This window comes from Camelus dromedarius, chromosome 21, assembly GCF_036321535.1.
Source record: "Camelus dromedarius isolate mCamDro1 chromosome 21, mCamDro1.pat, whole genome shotgun sequence".
NCBI classification, from domain to species: domain Eukaryota; kingdom Metazoa; phylum Chordata; class Mammalia; order Artiodactyla; family Camelidae; genus Camelus; species Camelus dromedarius.
In genome coordinates this window covers 10,354,685-10,376,843 of record NC_087456.1, presented here as the reverse complement: position 1 = coordinate 10,376,843, position 22,159 = coordinate 10,354,685, and positions in this window count along the sequence as shown.

Below are 22,159 nucleotides of genomic sequence, written 5' to 3'. Positions count from 1 at the left end.
GGGGTGGGGAAACACGATTACTGAAGCGCAGACTCCAAACCCCAGCTCCTCCTTCCCCCTTTGAAGCGTGAGTGAAGGATCTACTACCACACAGACCAAGGAATGAAGGCCACGTTCATGAGCATTAGATCAATGCTTCCGGAAACCTCTTTACTGCTTTGGAATAGCTGCTTGTGGTATCGCAGGAGCCAAGAGCCTTACATAGAGCAGCTGGGACACTCTGGCTTGGAGGGCTAGCCCCCAGGAGCGTTGTCTCCCACAAGAATCAGTCTTTTGAAGGACTAGGCATTTTCATGACCAGGGGGACTGAGCTACCACAAGGACTACCTTGGTCTTCTTCCCGAGGGGGGTCATAATCCCATAGACTAAGACTCCGGTTCTGTGTATGGGGCCGTAGGCATTATGCTCTGTATGATTGAATGTGTGATTCATTTGACACTGAGAATAAAACCAGGTTGAATAATATGAAAATACAAGCCTCAGAGGATCTGAGAAAAGCCTTGAAATCATTGCCCAGTCATAAATTAACACCCATAACGAGAATGGAAATTTACCCTAAATTTAGGACACTCTGTTTTTATTTTTTTCCACTGAGTTTAAATGCTTTCCATAAATCCTAAATATTTGGGGGCTGTAAAGTTGATTAAACACCTGAAATGTAGTTCCCTGGGACATAAGAAGAAAAATATTAAGTGCTTTTTTAAAGTCCATGAGTGAGGACTGAATTATGGTTTCTTTGAATAGTGAGGCTTGTGCCTCCTCTGCTGAGGTCAAGAGGAAATGAAGAGAAAGGAAATCAATAGGAAAATGACTCTCATGCTTGAATCATTATTTTCTGCTTCCAGCAGGCACCTGCTATTGGTTTGTATAATTAATAGTAAAGTGATTAAAAACATACTAAGCCCTTGAAATAGAGCGTGGGGCAGTAGCCTGAGCAGAAAGATCCTTGCTCCTACATCATTCTGCCTCCTTGATGCTCCTTCCCCCATTATTTCATCCATCTTCGGAGCATGACTCATACCTTAGTGCTGCGATGAAGTTACATATTTATATGGTGATCCATCTTTCAAGAGAGTTTGTGCCTGGCTTTGCAAATGGTCTAGCAGTCCACATCCTATCAGCTCTTCCAACAAATACTGAACTCTGACATCCCTGGTACCCAGGAGCACTGTGTTTGCGGGCCTCCGACTTGCTGTAAATGGGTCCTTGCTTATGGCTTGATGTCCTTGGTCATAAGACAAGAGGTCAAGTCAGTAAGTGTTCCCTGGGCACCAGTTCTCAGATCCTACCATTTGATGTGTCAGGTAGAGGAGGAGCAGGCTGGCCAGCGGCAGCCAGTGAACCGGGGGCAGAGGCCTCTTGTCCACAGAATTTATTATCTCCATCTTTTGGAGAGGTTAATTAACTCACCCAAGGTTCCAGGCTAGTGAGTGGTAGATTTGTACCCAGGTCTCCTCGATCTTAAGAGAAGGATAAAGTAGGGAATGACAAAGAGGACGACTGCGAAGTTTAGGTGGATTCTGAAGCTGGCCTGCCATTACCAGCAGAGAATTTTTCATACCCTCCCAGTGTGCATTCAGTGGGCTGAGTTTATTTGACCATATGGAATAGATGAGCATTAAGTACATACTTAACCCAATTCCAGCTACCGTGGGGTTAAAAAGTGCCAACCAGGACTTGACTTCCATAGCTTGTGCCACTGCAGACTTGAGTCAAAGCAGAACACCGTTGGAGCCTTAGATGATGAAACCTTGCAAATCAAGAGTTAATTCTCAGGGTTAGGGTCTACAAAGAGAAGGGCTGGCCACAGAGCTCAGGTGAGGAGAGAGAGGGAGCCAACTCTCAATTAAGCCTGGAGAAGTCCTGGAGCTGGCATGCAGTAAGAAGGCAGAGGGGCTGCTAGGGGCTTCTGGGCAAGCTCAGCCCCTGAAGACAGGTCTTTCTTCTGTCTGAATGACCCCATTTTGTAATTTCGATAGCTTTTCTGCCCACAAGTCCAACCTACCTACAGCTGGCTACATGACTTGAGTTCCATCCTTGTGGCCTGAAGGACCTCAGCCACCTCTCCCTGGATGCACGGGCCTGGCGGATCATGCCCTGCCCCCCTGATTGGGGCCCAACTGGCAAAAGGCATTCTTTGGGTGGTAACTGCTTCCTGTTGCATGAATTCTAAATACCAGCTGACAGCTGGGTTCTTTGACTTGTACTCTGTCTTTTGCCCTCTCCTCTAGTGCACCTCCCTTCAACAACTGTGACCTGACTCATGTCTGGAGTGACAGCCTTGAACACTACATCTCAGCTTCACCTTGGAGGGAGGACATCTTCAGACGCTGCCTTTGCAGTCAGGGTCCTCAGCCCCTGTCTCACTCCAGTATGAGGTTCTTGAGCTGATCCTAGTTCTGTCCCTCTTTCTGCCTCCCTGATCCATCAAAGGAAATCTCAAACCTGGGTCCTGTTCTCAGAGAGCCTGTGATCTTCCCAGATAAACAAGCAATATGCAAACAAAACAGATGGACAGCATTCCAAAGGAGGACACAGTCCAAGTGCTAAGCTGTGTTATGTGACATGTAGCGGAAAATCCGAGAAAGGAAAGCAGCACAGGGTGCTGGAGTCAGGAGAGGCTCCACAGAGGAGGTGAAGCATGGATTGGACTGTGAGGATGGAGGAATCAGGCTTCCATTTCCCTACCCTGGCTACGGATGCTCTAACAGGAGTCCTAAGGGTGTGCAGGCTTCCAGGTCCCAGCTTTTGTATGTCTGAGTGCCAGCAGTGGGGACCAGATGGATAATAAGGCCTTGCTTCCCTCTAGATGACCATCAAGAGCTATTAGTTAGGAAAGCAATTATTTACCAACAGATATTAAATCTTGGCTGCTAGTCTATATGGGTAATGATCGTAATGAAATCTACTCTCTTGCCAAGTGGATATGGATAAAATCTTAGAGAATGAAGAGATGGCTTTGTCAGGGAGCTAGAAGCAGCATCTATCACTAACAGGTGCCCCGTTCTCAAGTAAGTCTGCAGGGAAGTTAAGAGTATGGGTGAGGCTAGGAATGGGGAGAAAAGGCCTGGAGTCATGGGTGGTATTGAAGCAGTGAACCTGGGGTTTGTGTATGAAACATATGTGGAACTTTGGGGGGAATTGCATGTGTCAGCTCAATTCCCACCCTGAGATCCCGATCCAGTGGGTCTGGGGTAGAGGGAGGTCTGAGGGGGACAGCTCCAACTGGATCATAAGAAGCCATGACTTAATCCTTACTAAAATCCCAAGCCCACTTGAAACCTGGGAAGTGCTGACAGAATGAATAACAGAATCACATCAGGAATGGACAGGACCTGGAAACCTGTGGGGTTGGTGTTTCTTAAAGTGTGGTCTGTGGACCACCTACAACAGGCTGATCCAGGGACCCCATGGTGGCTCAGAGATATAAGGTGGGGAACTAGTGCCTGGGAACCAGAAAAGAACTCAGGCTGGGGAATCAGGGTAAAATTTAGTTCCAAAAGTAGGGATTAAACTTCGATTAGTACCTCAATCTGAAAAGTGCTCCTAGCTGGGTACACACTTTATCCTGGGTAGAGAGCTGTGTGGTCTTAGATGACACATAGTTATTGATTCTGATTGTCCAATATTAATTTGAAGGTCCCATGATTATGCCCATAGACCAAGGTTACCACATAGCATTCTAGCTTTCTACTACCATCAATCCAATCATCCTAGAAAGATTCCTCTCTTTATATGCTGACCCTAGCACTGCCACCCAGCCCTCAAATCCTGGCCTTATTCCTGTGATATAAGGATAAATGGTTTTCTTTTTTTTTCTTTCTTTCTATTTTTTGGCTGTCCTACATCTTACCTCTTTTCTTGTATTTAGAGAATTCTTGACCCTAAAAGTCTTACTAAAAAGCAGACCTTGATTCAGCTACAAAGGTCAGATACTTAATTTCCAGTCTCCTATAGCTAGAGTAGGACAAATGACATAGGCTGAGATGAAGCCTTCGGGACTTTATTTGGGAGCTAGTTTCTAAGGGCAGCAGAGGGTGGGGCTGGTGTCCTGTGCCAGTGGTGTTGGGAGTGTGGCCCGTAGTTCCAGTGTCTGGTGGGAGCTGTTGAGGTCCCCCTCACAGTGGTTCTGTGGATTGAATTCAGCTCTGGATCCTCCTGCACAGCTTCTCTCATTCCTGGCAGTTCTGCAAATGACCCATATCCTTCTAATCAATTACATCCCTACTCGGATCAATCAGAAGGTACCAAATTTCAGATAGGGAAACAGAAACCACTCTAGGCCTTTCAATAGAGGGAATTTAACACCAGGAACTGGATACGAGGTGACAGAAAAGCTAAAAAGCCAAACAAGGAATGGTGAGGCCACACAAAGATCAACAGTTGCAGGAATTTTTGCCACTTCTAGGACTGGGGTCATGGAGGGAGATGTGTTTTCAGATCCCAGAGACTGGGCTAACCAGTGTGAGCCTGAATCACAGCCTGTCGGATGGGAGGTGGAGCTAAGGAGACACAGCCATCTCAGAGACATGGCCTGAGGCAAAGCAAGACAAGAAAAAGTGCCCTGACTTCTCCCCTCCTTCCTGCCTCCAGGCGCCACTGGCAGAAGCTGCCCAGAGGCCAGCTGCAAGGGAGCCTTGTCATTCCCTGCCAAACAGAGCAGAGCGAGGAGAGGGAAGGGAATGGACGTGAGAGACAACACACAAACGACAAGCCCATAGCTTTCATCTCTGTTGCTTTCAAATAAGAGCATTGCGGATAAGATGCTAAAGGGAGTATTTCCACATGAAACACAAAAGTACATTGGGAGTCAAAATCAACAGGGTGAGTATATTTCCAGGTATAAGTGTATATTTGCAGGGTGAGCGATACCCCAGCAGGGAGGTCACAGGTACGTAGCGTCATCGCAGGCTTTATTTAGTACAGCTAATGTTACTGTTTCACACTCCTGGGCTGTCTGCATTTTCTCTTTAGCCTGGAAACCTGGGGCAGTCAGTATCCCTTCTGACAGAGTACCAGGAATATCCAACCACCTCCCTTCTCAAATTTCCAAACTTCCAGTCTTTTGTAGGCTTTTCTTAAGCTTCTTGGCCCTGAGGTTTTTGTCCCATTGACTGGTTGGTATGCTACAGCTTGTGAGAATGAATTAGGTCAGTCGGTCACCAGGGTGGGTGCTGGACACCTGGCAGAGGAGGGACCCAGAGTTCAGAGAGGCTCCAAACACTTCTTTGTGATTCCACCCACAGCTGCCCCCAGCCGCATGGGGGTGGGGTGGGGACGGGAAAGGCCTGTCCCCGGGGAGCAGAATCCACCCCTATGGTTTACGAAACCGAGATCTCAGCTTCTAGGGTCCCTTCTCCTTGCTCGGCTCTAATCCTGAATCAAAATTAGAGACTGAGGTTTGTTTTTTTTCCCCTCTATCTTTGTACCTCCAGTGCTTAACACAGTCCAATGTAAGTGTGATGAAGAAGAATAATGAATGAGCAAATCAGGGAATAAAAGACTACATGACAGTTACCATGACAACTAAGGCATAAACTCCATTGTGTGAGAGAAATGTCTTCTAACTTACTGCCTTTTCCATGGCTGTTCTTGGAGATGGGCACGTGTACTCTAGGACATTTGCTGCTACGGGAAGGAAGAAGACGAGGTGCCCAGAAGCCCAGAAACATCAGAAAAGTAGAAAATGCAAGGAGATGTCTCTTTCTCTCTGCTACTCTGATGGGATGGCTTGATGGCCAGAGACGGTGTGGGCTTGAGCCTGCCTCTCTGCCTTTGCCTCACATCTCCCCACTCACAGCCCCGGCCCAGTCAGGCTGCTGCGGGGAATTTCTTTGGGAAGACCTGCAAGCCTATGGTTCTTTCCTTTAAAGTTAGGATTTCTATGATGGGGAAGGAATGGGGACTGTCACCCCAAAAGCAAACTCAATTAATTTTCAATATGGCAAAAGAAAACAGAAGGAAGAGGAGAACTTAGTTCATAAATTCTGCCCTTTTGTATGTGTTTCCATTATGAGTGATTGTTCCAAGGACAGAGGGTTTTAGAGCCTCAAACTTGGAAATGGCTAGATCCCTATGATGGGCTTCCTCTGACTCTACCTTGTGTTCCATGAAGCCTGCATGCATGAACACACACGTGTGCACACACACACACACAGTGGTGTTCTCCCGTCAGCCCTGAGACCGCCTTCCAGATGGTAACTTATGATTCTTCTTGCCTGCTGTCTGTTTTGGCTGATGCTAAAGTGACTATCTCCCTTTGGAGATCTCTGGGAAACCCCAGAAAGTCGAAAAAGATCAGGATATGGCGTCTGTAAAATAACAATGGATAACATCTGGTTGGATGAATAATACTGGGAACCAGACGCATATGCTCCTTAGGGGAACCTGTCATCCCGTCTCCTGGGTGGCCCATTTTCTCAGTAGGAAGTGAATGAACATAAGACCACCCTGGAATTGGCTTTTTGGAAAAAAAAAAGATTTTTTTTGACCATTACTCAGGTTCTCAACTTTAAATTGGAAGCCCCTGGACCCAGAGTCATAGAAGTAGGTAAGAATGTCAAAGCCCACAAGTGATTCCGAGGAACCTAACAAGCTGATCTCTGTCACCCGGGTCCCCTGTTACCTCCAGAGGGAATGTGTGGGTCACTCTCTGTGGTGCAGTTCAGGCCCCATTAACAGCTTTAGGGCTGCCCTCCAGACATCCAGTCAGAGGTGTGTATTTGGGGGTAATTTTTTGAACACAGAGACGTTCTTTTTCTGTTTCTCACACTGCGCATGCAGGAGTTGGGTGTGTGTTTCTTTCCTTCACTAGCATCTCTTTCTCCTTCTCTTCCTTTCCCATCTCATCTCTTTGTCTCTCTAGTTTTTTCTCCTCCTCCCTCTCTGTTTCGTTCTCTGCCTTTTCTTCCTCTTTGCTCTCCCTACGTCTCCCCTCCCCTTCCTCCTCCTCCTCCTCCTCTTTCTTCTGTTTTCTCTCTTTGGGTTGCTCAGAGAACTGGATTGAATAGTGACAGCCTCTGCCCCCAATTCATGTCCCATCTAGAACTTCGGAATGTGAGCTTACTTGGAAATAGGGTTATAGATGGAATTAGTTACATTAAAATGAGACCGTATTGGAGTTGAGTGGGCCCTTAATCCCATACGATGCTGTCCTGATAAGGAGAGGAGACAAGACTCAGAAGCAGACACACCCAGGGAGACTCCATGTGATGGTGGAGGCAGACATAGAAATGACGCATTTCCAAGCCGAGGAACACCAAAGATTGCTGGCAATAACCAGAAGCCAGGAACGGGCAGGGAAGGAGTCTTCCCTAGAGCCTTAGCAGAGAGCATGGCCTTGCCAACATCCTGACTTTAGATTTCTAGCCCCCAGAACTGCGGGAGAGTATGTTGTTTTAAGCCACCCAGTTTGTAATAATTTGTTACACCCGTCCCTGGAAACCAGTACATTTATCACTAGGTTCCAGCATACTCCTCTCCCCTGTCCACAGCTCTATTTTTCAGATCCAAACCATTAACCTCATCCATTGCATTCCTGGCATCAGGAATCAGCTGGCTCTTTTTCTTTGAGGGTAAACCTCACATCTGCTGGACTCATAACCCAACAGCTGTGTGGGCTGCTTCTCTGCTCAGAACTGTCAGGGTTTGTAAATATTTCATGAAGGGAACCTCCTTTGACCTGATCCTCTCAAGTGAATATGCTTTCTTCAAAAAGACAGAAAGACTCAGGAACCTGAGTTTTAAGTCTCCATGTGGCCTTGGGCAAGTCTCTTAACCTCTCTGTGCTCCAATGTCTTCATCAATAAATTAAGGAAACCACTTCTGTCTTGCCTGCCTCGGGAAAATGTTATCACCGGAAAAGAACCTTCAATAGCACAACATAGGATGCTGTACACATTTTATAGTCATTTATTATCCAGACTTAGGAAGCGGGGATGAAATAAATATTTTCCCACTATTAATTTTAAAAATATTACTTCATCAAATTCTCAAGGCAACCTACTAAAAGGGTAATTCTCATTTTTAAGTGAGGAGAAAACTGACTTGAAGAGAAGAGAAGAAACGTCACTGGCATAAGAAATGGTGAAGGTCTTAATTAAACCCAGATGTTCTGATGTCCAACCCAGAGGTTATTCAACTACCCTACACTGTGACCCTCTTCTGTGTTGATTGATTTATTTTGTAATGACACACTTCCTTCCTACCTGGAAGTATTTCTTTGACCTCTCAGTAGAAGATACGAACCCAATACGATCTGATCCCTTTCACAGGGTGAGGTTTAATTTTCAGGTGTGAATTTTAACAACATGCCCAGAAATGGTAGGGGAAACATTTCGGTGGAATAATTGTTGGGAGCAGACAAGAGTCCACTGGGAGGTGAAGGATTTGAGATGTTTGTAAAATTGAAGTTGAAGCAAACCTTTGGAGGGGACACAGGAAAGGCTACATCCGGAAAGGAGGAGGGGTCAAGTTCAAAGTCACAGTGGGCTAGAAAATGCGCAGGTCTGCACCCATGCTCTACAGTGGGGGCAGTTTGGAGATGTAGAATTTTATCTGCACGGAGTGTCTGTGTGTCAGAGACAGGCAGAGGAAGAATTTCTTTTATGTCTCAGGCACCTGCGATCTCTCCCTCTCTAGACATCTTCCTGCTTGCTGAGTCTTTCCTTTCCTCCCAGAGCCATGGGAATGCCACCTCCTTCTTTAGGGTTTATCTGACATCTGCCTCGCTGCTGAGGGAGCAGACTCTTTTTCTTCCCTTTCTTTAAGTCCCAACTGTAGCTTCCGTCTTCCTACCCTGGGTGTGATTAGGGTGAAGAAAAGCTCGTAAAAAAGAAAATCAAGCGCCGGATAATTACAGCCCATAATTTGTTTATCTTTAAGAAGCCCACACTGGAGGAGCATTACTCACCCTGAGGAGTGTGGCATAGGCAGACGCATCATTTATGCTGAAGTATATTATCTGCGGGGATATTTATGATGAAATGAGTTTGCCAGCCATTGCCTATCAGGTCATAAACATCCTACTCAGGCTTGAAAAATGGCTTTTAATAAGGTCTTGTTGCAAGCTTGGGGTGGATGGGCAGTATGTGACTCTCCCAATTTTACTGTTCCCGGGAACAGGATGTGTAAGGCTGTGTCCCAGGGTGGGGAGCTGCATTCCTTGGCCTCATTTACGCCCCTACTGACTCCCCGGTCCGGCGAGCTCATGGATTCTTAAGTACAGAGTCCATATCTTACTCATCTTTGTATCTGCAGCGTCCGGCTCATGGTTTTTTGTAAACAAATCACTAAAATGGAATAAGATGAACTGATTCACATAGGAGGATGTTTAGATTCTAGCATTGTGATCTCATGAGTTCCTGGGGAAAAACAGAAGAAATACTTAGCATCATGTGAGATTGTATATTTATTTGTTCACTTGCTCAATCAGGCATTTCCTCATTTATTCAACAAATGCTCATCCAGAACTGTTGCGTGCAGGGCGCTGTGCTAGGTGCTGTGGGGGCTGAAATGATGACTAAGAATTGGCTTCCGCCTCCAAGGAGCTTATGGTCCAGTATGGAAGGTAAGAGAGAAAGAAATGGTGCAAAGAAGACAATATAGCCATAAAGATTCTGTGGGTGTTCTGAGGATGAAAAGATCACTTCTAGCTGGCGGCGTGGGCAGGAGTGGGTGTTTGAATGGGATTAGAATGGATGGTGTATGTGTGTTTTGTTTGCAAGTGAAATAAATCAAAGCTAACCTAGCTTTCAATGTTCACAGGGAGTCGGCTGTGGTTCCTCACAGAATCTAAGGAAAAACTCAACAAATAAGGCTCAGGCATGGTGGGGAGCAGAGATACCCAGGGCCCTCAGTAGTGGAATGGGTGGTCCTTCCCTTGAGAGTCCCACAGCCAGTATGATTCAGTGTGTTATCGAAAACTCAGCCTCTGCAACCAGAAAAGTAAATTCAAACTTGGAGGCAGAGTTTTGGGAGCAAAGAAAAGAGCAGCTTTATCACTTTGCCAGGCAAAGGGGGTCACAGCAGGCGGATGCCTTAAAGACTGGGAGCCCATCTTGGGCTATGGGTCTTGGGGTTTTATAGAAAAACTGGATAGAACAGAAAAGGTGATAACAATCAGGGCGTTTTACAGGGTGCTACATTCCTCTTAACCTCAATGCATCTTCAGGAGGAACTCCGGAGGGTCTGTCCATTCTTCTGAGATTATCTGCCTGTTATCTCCTTCCTGGAGCAGAGCCTCTGGGTGAAAGTTATTCTCAGTAAAGAATGAGTCAGCAAACGGTTTCACATCAGGGAAGTCAATTTGGTAGTTTGCTTTAAACTCCTTCAAGTACCCATGTTTCTCTCTTTCTGGTCCAACCTTCAACTTTCTGGAGATATGATTAATTCAGCTGAGTGTCAGGAGTTCAGCTCCTAAATGCATTAACTCTGGCTACAGGAGCCATCCCCAGAAACACGGCTGCTAAGATCCTCTTTGGGCAGGGGAAGCAGTTCCCAGGTCCCTTGCTGCCCCCTGTCAACACTGAGAGCCTGCTCTGCCCAAGACCGCCCTGCCACTCCAGGCTGAGGCTTTCAGGCCAATTCTTTTCCGAGGCTTGAATGAAGCAGGGAGTTCTGGTCAGTACACTGAGAGCACTTCCAAAATGTTGGAACTCCACCTTGGATCTACAGATGTGTCTTGTCAGCAGGGGCCCCTACAGATGGATAAGGTTTGGCAGAGTAGGGACATGGCCCTGAGGGACATTCGTGGTGTGTGGAAGTACAGGGCTAAGAGTGTTGCCAAACGGAAGTTGGTGTGCCCGACGCACAGTGAGGCCAAACAAACCGGAACGTCGGAGTTTGGAGCAGAGAAAGTTTCATTGCAGGGCAGCAAGCAAGGCGGACGGGGTGGCTGATGCCCAAGAAAACCCCGAACTCCCTGACGGGTTTCAGCAAAGCATATTTAAAGGCCCGGTGAGGAAGCGGGGATGCAGGGTACCTGATCAGCTTGTGCACAGTTCTCTGATTGGTTGATGTTGAGGTAACAGGGATCAGTCCTTAGGTACCAGAAGCTCTCGGGGACATGTGCTCATGATCATCAAGTAGTTAATTTCTTCCCTTTGGTGGTGGTTTTTAGCATCTGAAAACCTCAGGAAATATGCACCACATGCTATTATCTGGGTACTTCAGGGAGGAGCTACAACAGAGGACATGGGGGAGGGGTCTGTCCCAGGAAGGCCCCTTAGGGTCCTGCTCGGTTAAAAAGCATCCCCACTTGGACTCTCGGCCTTGGGTCCCACCTGTTCTCCCAAGCCTCAGTTACGGTCATTCATTCATTCCTTCTACTTGCTGTCCAGATGGGCTTGTGTATGATTGTGTGTGAGTGTGTGTATGTGTGTGTGGACGTGTGAGTGCAAGTGTAAGCATGTGTGACTGTGGTTATGTATGAGTGTGTGTATGTACACGTATGAGCAGGTGTGTGAATGTGTCTGAGTATGTGCATGCTAGCGTGTGCGCGAGTGTTTGTGAGAGTGGGTATGTGGGATTCCACTTTGGGCAGGGCAGTGGGATGAACAGATCACAATAAACAGCCAATCTGAGCCTTCTTACGCCAAATAGGCTTCTTAGCATAGCTTTCATGGGCTTTTACGGGAGATGATTTCCTTGTCTTCCACCTTAGAAAACGACTAAAGTTACTCAGTGCTCTCTTTTGTTAACCTGTCTTCTATATGTGGCATCCCAGACAGTGGAGTAAGGCAGGGGAGAAAAATACCTATTCTGCAACACAACAACAATTTCATCTTGTCCAAAGCCAGTAATTTATTTCCTGCAGCATAAGTTCATTTCATCCTCTTGAACTTTCTCTGCATGTTTCTTCTTGGGATCTTCCCGAGGCTGAATGTAGCCATTGTCCTCTCTCTTCCCAGCCGCCTCTTTTCCAGACGGAATAATTCCGGTCCTGTGCTCTCCTGTGTGCTCCCTTCCCCGGCTCTCAAGTGCACGGGCTGCTCCACTGTAGGCGTGTTCTTTTTTTCCACTTCCCTGTTGCTCATCCCTCTGTACACCCACTGAAGCCCTGTGTTTTACCAAACAGGTTAAGAAAGTGGACTTTGTTTCCTTTTCTCCCCTGGGGATCAAATAGAATCGCTTGCCTCTCCAGGGGTAGAGAAGTCATTTGCAAAGGCCAGTGGGATGGAAGAGCAGGCTTGTGCAGTTGGAAAAAAATCCCCAATGTCCTCCCTGGAATGCAGAGTGGATCCTACCAAGATGACACCAGTGGGAGAGTGCTGCATGTGTATCTCACTGGAATTTTGTTTATGTAGGAAATATCTGTGGTTTGGCCAAGCAGTCATGCGCCCCAGGACTCCCGTTGTTATGATAGGAGAGAATAGGAGTCTCACTCATCTCTCTAAGCCTTTTATGAAGGAGCCACGTGGCTGGCCCTGCTGATTGAGCCCCACGGGAGAAAGCCAGTTGCATGCATATCAAGGCTGTTTTCCAGCAGCACAGGCCCTGATTTTTTTTTACTCAGTTGCAGTTCATTTGTAAATTATTAAACTTTCAAGAGCCAGTGTTTGCTCAGAGCCTTCCAGTCTGCTTTGAGCATCAGTGCCATGCTCGAGTTGGTGGGGGAGGATGGAGCAGAGAGCTGGAGCTGGGGTCGGAGGATGGCATATCGGTTGACTGGGAGTGTCCCCTGAGCTGCAGAGAAGAATAGGACCCAGAATCAGAAGAAGCCCTGGCCAGCCTTTAACCCACCCAGGGCCAAGGAGATCTGGCCATGGGCAAGTTCACCTGGGAGCGAAGATCCCTCAGTCAACGCTGAGGTCCACTCTGCCTAAGACCACCCTGCCACTCTGGACTGAGGGCTTTTAGGCCAGTTCCCTTCTGAGAATAGAATGAAGCAGGAGTTTCTGGGCAGCGCATTGAGAACTCTTCCAAAATGTTGGAAGTCCACTTTGGATCTATAGATGGAAACATCTACTTGTCTTCCGATGTGAAATCAATTTCTTTGTGAGTCTCTCCTATAAGAAGTAAGAGCAGCAACTGTGACTTAGTCCTCTCTGGATCCTCAGAGTAGCACAGGGCCCGGGATTTATTGGGGACCAGAGGATTCTTGCTGACTGAGCAATTAACTCTAGTTCTTTTAATGTTCTCAGCCCTTATTAAAGCAAATCTGTAATTCAAAATTCAATCTATGTACATGCAAGTACAATACAGTACAGTAAGTGTGTTACAAGTCACATATTGAATGTTACATGTTGCCACAATGTCCAGACAATGGCCTGTCAGTAATATAGGTAGGTAATCTTTGTGGAAACAATCCACAAAATATTCTCTCTTTCTCAAAGGTCATCCTCAGTGGCTCCTATAATCTCATTGAATAGCTTGAGGCTGAAAATTATCCAGCATTTCTCTTGCTGATTACACTACTTGCTGAGCAATATAAAGGGTCCAAAAATGGAGGCGGTGTTACCAGGAAGGTGTTAAAAATAAAATAAAACCTTAACTATTAATACGTTAACCATCAAACCAGGCAGGCTTGAATTCTAGTCCCGGCATTACTTCATAATATGTACCTTGGGCAAATTTCTTAACAACCGTGAGACTGTTTTCTCATCTGTAAAGTGGGAATATGATTCCTACTTCATAAGTTATTGTGAAGACTGAATAGTTAATACTTGGAAGGGATTCAGAACAGTGCTTAACACATAGTAAGGACCCATAGTCCACATGCTTAACACATAGTAAGTAACTATCATCATCATCATCATCATCGTCATTGTCACGTGATCCCCATGAGGACTCAGTGAGAAACTGTACCTTAAGGATCCTGCAGAGTACCTGGCATATAATAGGCACTTAACAGATGAAGGCCAGCTAATGCTAATAATTATAATTAGACATGCTAAATAAATATATTTCTAAGTGATGCAAAAAACAAAAAGATCTTGTTTCGGATAACCAGGGTCAGTCTCTTTCAGGCTACTAGGATCTGCTGTTTCTCCAGGGAGGGAGCACTGACATCTCTTGGGCACGTATTTTGTACCAGCTACTGTGCTAGGGTCTTTGCAAACACTTTTTTCCATTTAAGCCAATAATTAGTCATAATTTCATAGACAAGTCACTTAAGACCAAAGGACATTAGCTATCTCTCCCAAGGTTGCAATAGTTAAGAGTGTTAGAGATAACATATTTTGCGTTGGGTATTTGGACTCCATACCATGTGCTTTTTTCACCTTTTGAATTTACCTTAAACAAACAAGCAAACAAACAAAAACTTCCCAGAGCTCTCCAGAGCTCTTAGCTGTTCTCCTGACCTTTCTTTGCTGTGTATGGAAGCAGGCCCACCTTGGCTTAGGCTGGGCTTTTCCGTTTGCCAAAAGAGCCATCTTAGGGGTTATATCCTGGAGTGCAGCTCAGTAAACATGTGTGTGACAGCGGGGTGCCAAGCACAACACTGAGCTCTGGACTTACTAAGATGAATAGGACAGGGTGGAAGCCGTCCTTGAGGAAGTCAGAGCCTGGAGAGACAGATTCCATGTGACTCAATAATCTTGGCATAAAGATAAAAGTCGAAAGGCAGAGGTGTGCCCAGGAAGCTGCAGGAGCACTGAGGTAGGGGACCGGGGAGTCTGAGCTTTGAAGGAAGAGAAGATGCCAGAACTTAATGTTGAAAGGTGAGTGAGAGTCAGACAGGGAAAGTTAGCAAGAATGTGGAGGAAGAGGGGAGAGCAGGAGCGAAGCCACAGAGGAGAGGAGCAGCGTGGGGTGTTGGGGGGACTCCAAGCCATTTAGATTTCCTGAGGTGAAAAATGCAATACAGAAGTGGGCAGATAATCAAGCGAGAGGGGCAAGCGGGGTCGGGTCTCAGGTGTCACTGTATGCGTGTCTGGGGGTTTGGGCTTTATCCTGTATGTTCTGTGGACCCAGTGAAGACCTCCTGGCAGAGGAGTGATAGGAAGGAAGGTTGGAATTGACATAAGCGAGGCTGGAAGAAAGGGGACCTGTTGGGTGGCTGTTGTCCAGGGGAAAAGATAAGGCAGTGATGGTCAGAATAGAGAAGAAGACGGAGATTCAAGATGCATTAGGAAGCAATGTCTACGGGACCTGCTGATTGACAGGGTGTAGGAGGGAAAGAAAGGATCAAGGATGATTTCCAAGATTTTGACTTAGATAACTAGGAAGATGATGGTGAAATTAACAGACTATTAAGAGGAGGAGGCTTACGAGAGATATAAAGAATTAATTGTTGTACATGTGGAATCTGAGTGCTTAGGGGACACCCAAGTGAGTATAAATGTCCAACAGGCATTGTACCTTGAGACTGTAACTAAGGAGGAGATCAGGTTTGGAAACCATTACTTCTCAGCCACATCCAAGTCCAGAAATGAGCAATGACTATAAATGTCTGACTTGACTATCTTGCATCTTCCCTGCTCGCTATTTGCATGTTTTAGCAGAGTAGCACTATGGAGCAGAAAATGAAGTTGCCTGGCCTGGGTTTCCACTCCCACCATGATGTTTCACCTCCCCTCGTACCTTTTTTTAAAAAATGCTGTTCCCTCCTTTTGGAAGACACTTCCACTTTCTTCACTGAGTTAATTCTTAATCAGCCTTCAAGACTCAGCTCTGGGTTCAGGGACAAATGTCTAAATCAAAGTCTACAAATGGCCCCCAGGATTCCCATAGTCTTCAAGGCAGATATACAGCTGGTTTTGACAAATCGCCCTGAGTTACACCAGCAGGTGTCTTTTGTGTCACAGGGTTTTTCCTCTCCCCTCCTCCTCCAGGCTTCTTTCAGGTCTTCTTTGGGGGGCCTGAAGTTTCAAACACTGTAAGCCTAACATTAGTGACTTCAAATCAAGAATCTCCCCCCACCAGGGGGTTCTGCAGGGAGGTGCCCCTGTGCCACACTTGCCCTGGAATTTCTCAGCCACTCCAGTGACCTGCATTTGGCTTAATGAAAGTCCATCATAAGTCAAAATGACAAACTCACATAGGAGAACACTGTTTGGGCCCAGCAGCTCTGGAATCAATACCTTTAATTTCGGAATCTAAAGGAAAACAAAAATAGAAATAAAGGAAGAATAGAAGGAAGGAAGCGGAAGAAGGTGAGAAGGGAGGAAAGAAGGAAATGAGGAAGGATTTACTGAGTTTCTACCATGCACCGGACTTTGCTCAAAAAGCCGGTGATACACAGGTTCCTTCAACCTCCATTTCTCAAGCACCTACTCTATTCGAAATATACGAGATGCTGAAGTTACAGAGGTAAATAAGTACTTAACCAGGCTTTGCAAAGCATACCATTCAGGGGGCAAATGAGCACCTAGTGAATACACAATGGAATGAATTTTATGTACGATAGGCTATGGAAGCGCAGGGGAGAGAACAGTTTTCTTGGGTTAGGAAGATCAGGGGAGACTTCCTAACGGGTCGATAGGAGTTTCTGAGCTGAGATGGGATGCAGGAATGTCCTAAGCAGAGACCTGAAGGAGCAACGGCACGTATTTGTGTGCTCGGGGATGACTGAGTGCTTTGGTTCAAAGTGGCTCCTACTTGCCAGTGCCCAGCAGACTAGCTCCCTGAATACTTACTCTCTGTATTTGCCTTTAATAATTAAGCACTAAGGAAGTGGCTTTGATTGTCAGCCTCACTCTCGGGGTTAATTAGATATTTCCAAATAACTTGCCAAAGGCTTACTTTTTTGTCCCAAGCTTGGCTCCCCCTTTCTCTCCCTTTCCCCAAACACTGATTTCTCCAGAGAGCCCTTATTGGAGAATTGACTGCAGCTAATTATTCCAGATAATTAAGATCGCTAAGCAAAGCAATTTAATTCTATTTAAAAAAAATTATTTTTGGAGAAAAATGTTAATGTCTGCATAGCCCACCACCAGTAAAACTCCTTTTAAAAGGTTAAGTTGGCCGAGTGCTGTACTGAATTGAGAATGACTAGGATCAAATGAAACCCAGTACAGATATTTAGCAGAGTAATGAAGTTTATTCGGGAACAAATGGCTTTTTTTTTTATCAGCATCTGTTTTTACTCCAGGCGGTGTTGAAATGGGGAAGAACGGAGTCAGCCAGGCCAGCTGTATTAAAAGAAGTTTGTTTTCTGTGACCTCCCTTCTGTGCGTGCCTTGCACCAGCCTCTGCCCTTCCTTCCCGCCTCCCTCCTATGCGTAGGACTCTGGCTTCCCTGTTTCCCTCTTTCACTTCCAAGCATGGGTCCCTCTAAGGCTGCAGGTCTCTCCAGTGTCCTCCGCATCACACGTGATGACACATCAATCAGAACCAAGGTGACAACTTATGGAGGAGGGTTAGAAAACACACGTATGGAAAGAAGAACCTGCATTTGCTGCCAACATGTAAACATTTGGAGACTTCACACAGATCTAGGCTTCCAGCTCCTGGAAGCCTGGCATTTCTCCGTAGCAGCCACTGACTGAAACAGACCAACCACTGTCCCCTTTAGACCAGGCATGTGAGCTAACAGCCCACCCAGTCTTCTTCATTTATTATCTTACCTGCTCGGTCCTGCAGGCATTTAGTTTTGGAGTCCCTGATAGAAGCGATTCTTTCCTTTTTTTTCCCCAAATGAGCGTTTTCTCCTTTCTTGGACAGATTTTAATTGCGTGATAAGAAAACAATCTGATTAAACAAATCCATGTACTGAGAGTAAATGACTGATTGTCTGCTTAATCCCAGCAGAGATAATTGCATTTTCAAATTGTGTCACTTGGATCTCTGTTTAACTATTGGGTCATGTGCCCAAGGAAAGTGAAGAAGATTGGGCTCTAGGAGGAGTACGATCTGATAGCCAGGTTTCCCCAGATTGTCTTTGAACACTTGTAATGGCTGCAGCATCCTTTAGTGGAGAGAGAAGGGGCTTTGAACTCGAACAGATCTGGGCTCACATCTGGACGGTTACTTGTTATCTCTGGGGACCCTCGTAGTTTCCGAGCCTCAGTTTCCACATCTGGGAATACAGTCTGTTCCTGGGATTGATGAAAGGTTCTGCGGAGCTGGTAGGTGTAAAGCTGGAAAACATATTAGCTGCCCAAGAAATGCTACACTTTTCGCCACCACTTTTACTTTCACTTGGGCCTGGGGATCAACATTCTGAACGTGTCTGAATGACTACAGAGTCACTGTCTCATTATTTAAAAAAAAAATTTATTTACAGAGAATTATATTCAAGATAAATGTCAGAAAGACACTCTTAAACAAGCATTTGCTTAAATTAGTTGGTTAGGGGATGTCCATACTTAGCCACGGCCTTAGCTAGGAACTGCACACATCATAATCCGCCCTTGTACTCCTTCTTTTATCAGTGCATCCATTTATTCAACAAGCCTTTGTTGGATGCTGTATTAATCAATTTTTCCTAGGTTCTGATGTGGTAAGAAACAAACCCCAAACCTCAGTGGCTTGCAACCAAATATTTATTTCTTCCCCATAGTATGTACTGGTTGCTGGTCAGCTGTGGTTGGGGTCCTGTTCTGAGGTGTGTTCTGGCTCCTGGGATCCAGGATGCATGAGCATCCTCTGTCTGGGACACGGTAGTCTCATGGCAGCGTGCGGAAGGGAGCTGGTGATATCATGCAATGCCTCCTGAAACTTCTTGGAACTGTTGACCATCATTACCACTCGCATCTCATTGGCCAAAGCAAGTCACATGATCATGCTTGCCATCAGTGGGCAGGGACGCCCTGTCTCTTAGGGGGACACTGCAAGTCACAGGCAATGGTGAGGGACGCAGAATTTTCTTACAGGGAAGAGGGGAGCAGGTATGTAGGGACAGTAGTGCTAGGCATAAAGGAACAGATGAAATATGGACTTTTCTTTCAATGAACTCACAGCTTAGAGAGGAAGAAAGACCTGAAAGATTGCACTGAAATATATTTAATGGCTGTAATAGCTCACCACCAGCGCTATATGAAGTAATTTACATGTATTAAATAATTTAATCCTCACACAGCTCTGTGAAGTGGGAACTGTTTTAATCTCCTCCCCACTTTATAGGGGAGGAACAGAGGCATCCAGCAGTCATGAAACTCGTCCAAGATCACAGAAGCAAAATGCAGCAGAACTCAGACTCAAACCTGGGTGACATGGCTCAGGTGTCTGTTTGCTTGACCATGGCACTGGATTGTCACTCTAGGTGTGACAGTAGAGTATCACAGAGGCTCTGGTGGCACCTGCTGGAGGTGAGGAAGTGGTAACAGTAGCTGAGATGGTCCTTAAGAACTGAGGAGGATTTAGCTAGAGGGAGGAAAAGGCACTGCTGATAGAAAGGAAAGAAGAGCCAGAGGCTCAGAGTGGAACAGAGTCCTGAATGTGGCACCAGGAGTGACTGAGTGCTGCTGAAGCTGGAGGCCTGCAGCTACAGAGCTGGGACAATCCAGATCATGGGGGTCAGGCTCTAGCTTTAAGTCTCTGGGGAGCCACTTTGGGTGGATTTGGGAGCGCAGGAGTGGAAGCAGGGAGACTAGTGTGGGGCGATTGCAATATGCCCTTTATCCACTTCCCTCAAAGGGATTTCCTATTAGGAAACACATTTTGCTCTTTGCATGGTCATTTTTCCCTAGCTGTCTGCCTCCGTCTCCTTGGGGCAGGGGTGCTGAGTGTGGCACAGGTGTCGGTGGACCCTGCGTTGATAAAAGAGAAGACTGATCTGCACAGGTTATGGCATTTTCTACCACATCACGTCGTGTTCCACAGGTCTGCTGAAACACTGAGCATTTTTCTTTTCCCTGAGAAGCAGACTGTTAGCAGCTTTACTTCTCTCAAGGGTAGAGTGCTGAACATTATTTGTTGTTCTGAATCTGAATTCAGTGGTGTCTTTTTTTCTGTTTCCTTCTGACACATGATTTGCTCTTGAACAATTAACAGACTGAAGGCTGTGTTCCATCGCCTCACGGGCTCCCGCCAGGCACCCCTGGGAGCGCAGGAGGAGAAGGCTTTCTTCTTGATCCTATTACTGCTGCCCAGCATGGAGAAGATTAATTAACCCACCAGGTTTTGCTTCATTACCAGGAAGAAAGAAAAGCCAGTGACAGTGGAATTCAAACCTGGAGAAGGCAACGAATTCGGGGCTCCAGCGCCCGCCAACACTTCTAAGACAGCCCAGCCTGTGAGTGGGTGACCGGTGCAAGTTACAAACCCTCACCGACCTTGTGTCTTGCACTTCAATTGCACAAAATCAACCGCGGACTCTGAGCTGAGCCCCACAGGGGCCAATAAGAAACTGTCTCATTCTTCGGAAGCTCACTGTCTAGTCAGAACTGGGGAGCATAGTCATACCTACTTCCCAGGGGTGTCGTGAGCGTTCCTTAAATGTGGTACTACGTATGAACGCACTTTGTAACTAAGCACTATGTAAATGTTAGTTATTACCATTTTAGTGCTTGATACTTAGATATTGCAACAACAACTGAGTACTTACTTGGGCAGAGAGGACTGTACTTGGAGCTAATGGTGAAAGGATTCAAAGACAATTGTCTTTGCTGTTCAGAAAAGTCCAATAGACATACACATGACAATGACAAAATCAGGGCCTCGAAGAAGTTTCAGCTTACGTGCTAAGCATGGCTGCTTGGCCGTGGTCATCTGGAGTATTTGCTGAAAAGAATTCTGAAGCTCTTTCGAGGCTCAATGGAGAAGGATGATGAGGCAGAAGAGAAATGAAAGCCACGGTCACAGTCTGGGCACATGGTGGTACGCATACTAGGTACTGATAACGCCTGACGTCAGGCAGCAAAATGAATGATAAAAATAACTCACCATCATAGGACTTCAGCGAACTGGCCTCAGTGTGGGCTTGTGTGGTTAGCAAATAATGCGGAGGAGCTAAAAGTCAAGCTTGGCCCTGGATTCTGGTGAGAGAGAGGATGACTACTTCAGGAAAGAGGAGCAGAAGGCAGGGCATCTGGTGTGGATGGTACAGCATGAAGAACCCTGAATGAAGTCGGGAGACTTGATTCAGAGTCGGGGTGCTAACTGTTACCCCGTGGGACCGCCACCGGAGACCTGATTCAGAGCCCAGGTGTCCCAGAGGTGAAAGGGTGGCTTGGTTCCTGTAGCCCTTCTGGTCTTAGAGTTTTCATTATAAAATTATAGAGCTTAACTTGATGTTCTTGAACATATTCTTAAATTCTGCAAAATAGTGCCTCTGTGGGCTAGATGAGCCCTTGCCAAACTGCACTTCAGGAAACAATGGTCTCATGAGCTGCTTTTTGAAAAATGTTTCATCTTCAAATAATTTGGGGAAATTCTGAATTCTGTAGCCCTGTTGATTCCTATTCCTCTCCTATTCTTTCTTTAATCCACTCTGATGAGTCCTAAGAGTTGGTGTTTGTATTTTACTATAACTGGTATTATAATGGTAGTAAAGAGGAAAGCAGGTGGATTATGCAGACATTTCAACATCTGAATCCATAGAGTTTGGTGATTAATTGCACACAGATAATGAAGGAAAGAGTCAAAGCCAAGATGACAAAAGTTTCAACCCAGAACATGGGTAGAGTAAGCCAGGGGTGTAACGGTCAGAAGAGAGAAGTTGAGCCAGGTTTGGGGACGTGGAGCAGGGCTGGGGGAGGGAGAGTACCACCCTGTAGGCCAGGTACCTCAGGGACTTCATAGAAGGGATGCGTCTGGATTACACACAGATTAGGACATTTATTGCAAAGGTATAAGAAAAGGTGAAGGAAATGAGGTTATCATCTCAGCCACAACACAGTGCTAGGGTCTTGATTTGTGTCTTTATCCAGGACTAAGAGGACACAAGACTTTCAGTTCAAAACTGGGGAAAGTCCTGGATAAAAAGAGTTGGTTACTCTATTCAGGGACCAGTGTTCCCCTAGGATGGACCCATGGATGCAAAATCAAAGGACAGTTTGTTTATTGCCAGCAATTTTTGTTGAGCAATTTTTCTAGATAAAGTTCTAGTTGGTCCCCTAATAGGTGGCTGGTCTCTCCGGTATATACAGGGGCGTCTTCATCTTGTCCAACATCCTCTGGTCCATCTGGCTACAGCTGGGTGACATTTAGGTCCCCCTCTTGGCAGGATATGTGGGGTGCAAGCGGGAAAAGGCAGATAAGACTGCTTTCATCAGACAGTTGCTAGCCTATTCATTTGATGGGACTGAGGCCTTTAGGACAGGCTGACTTTAAA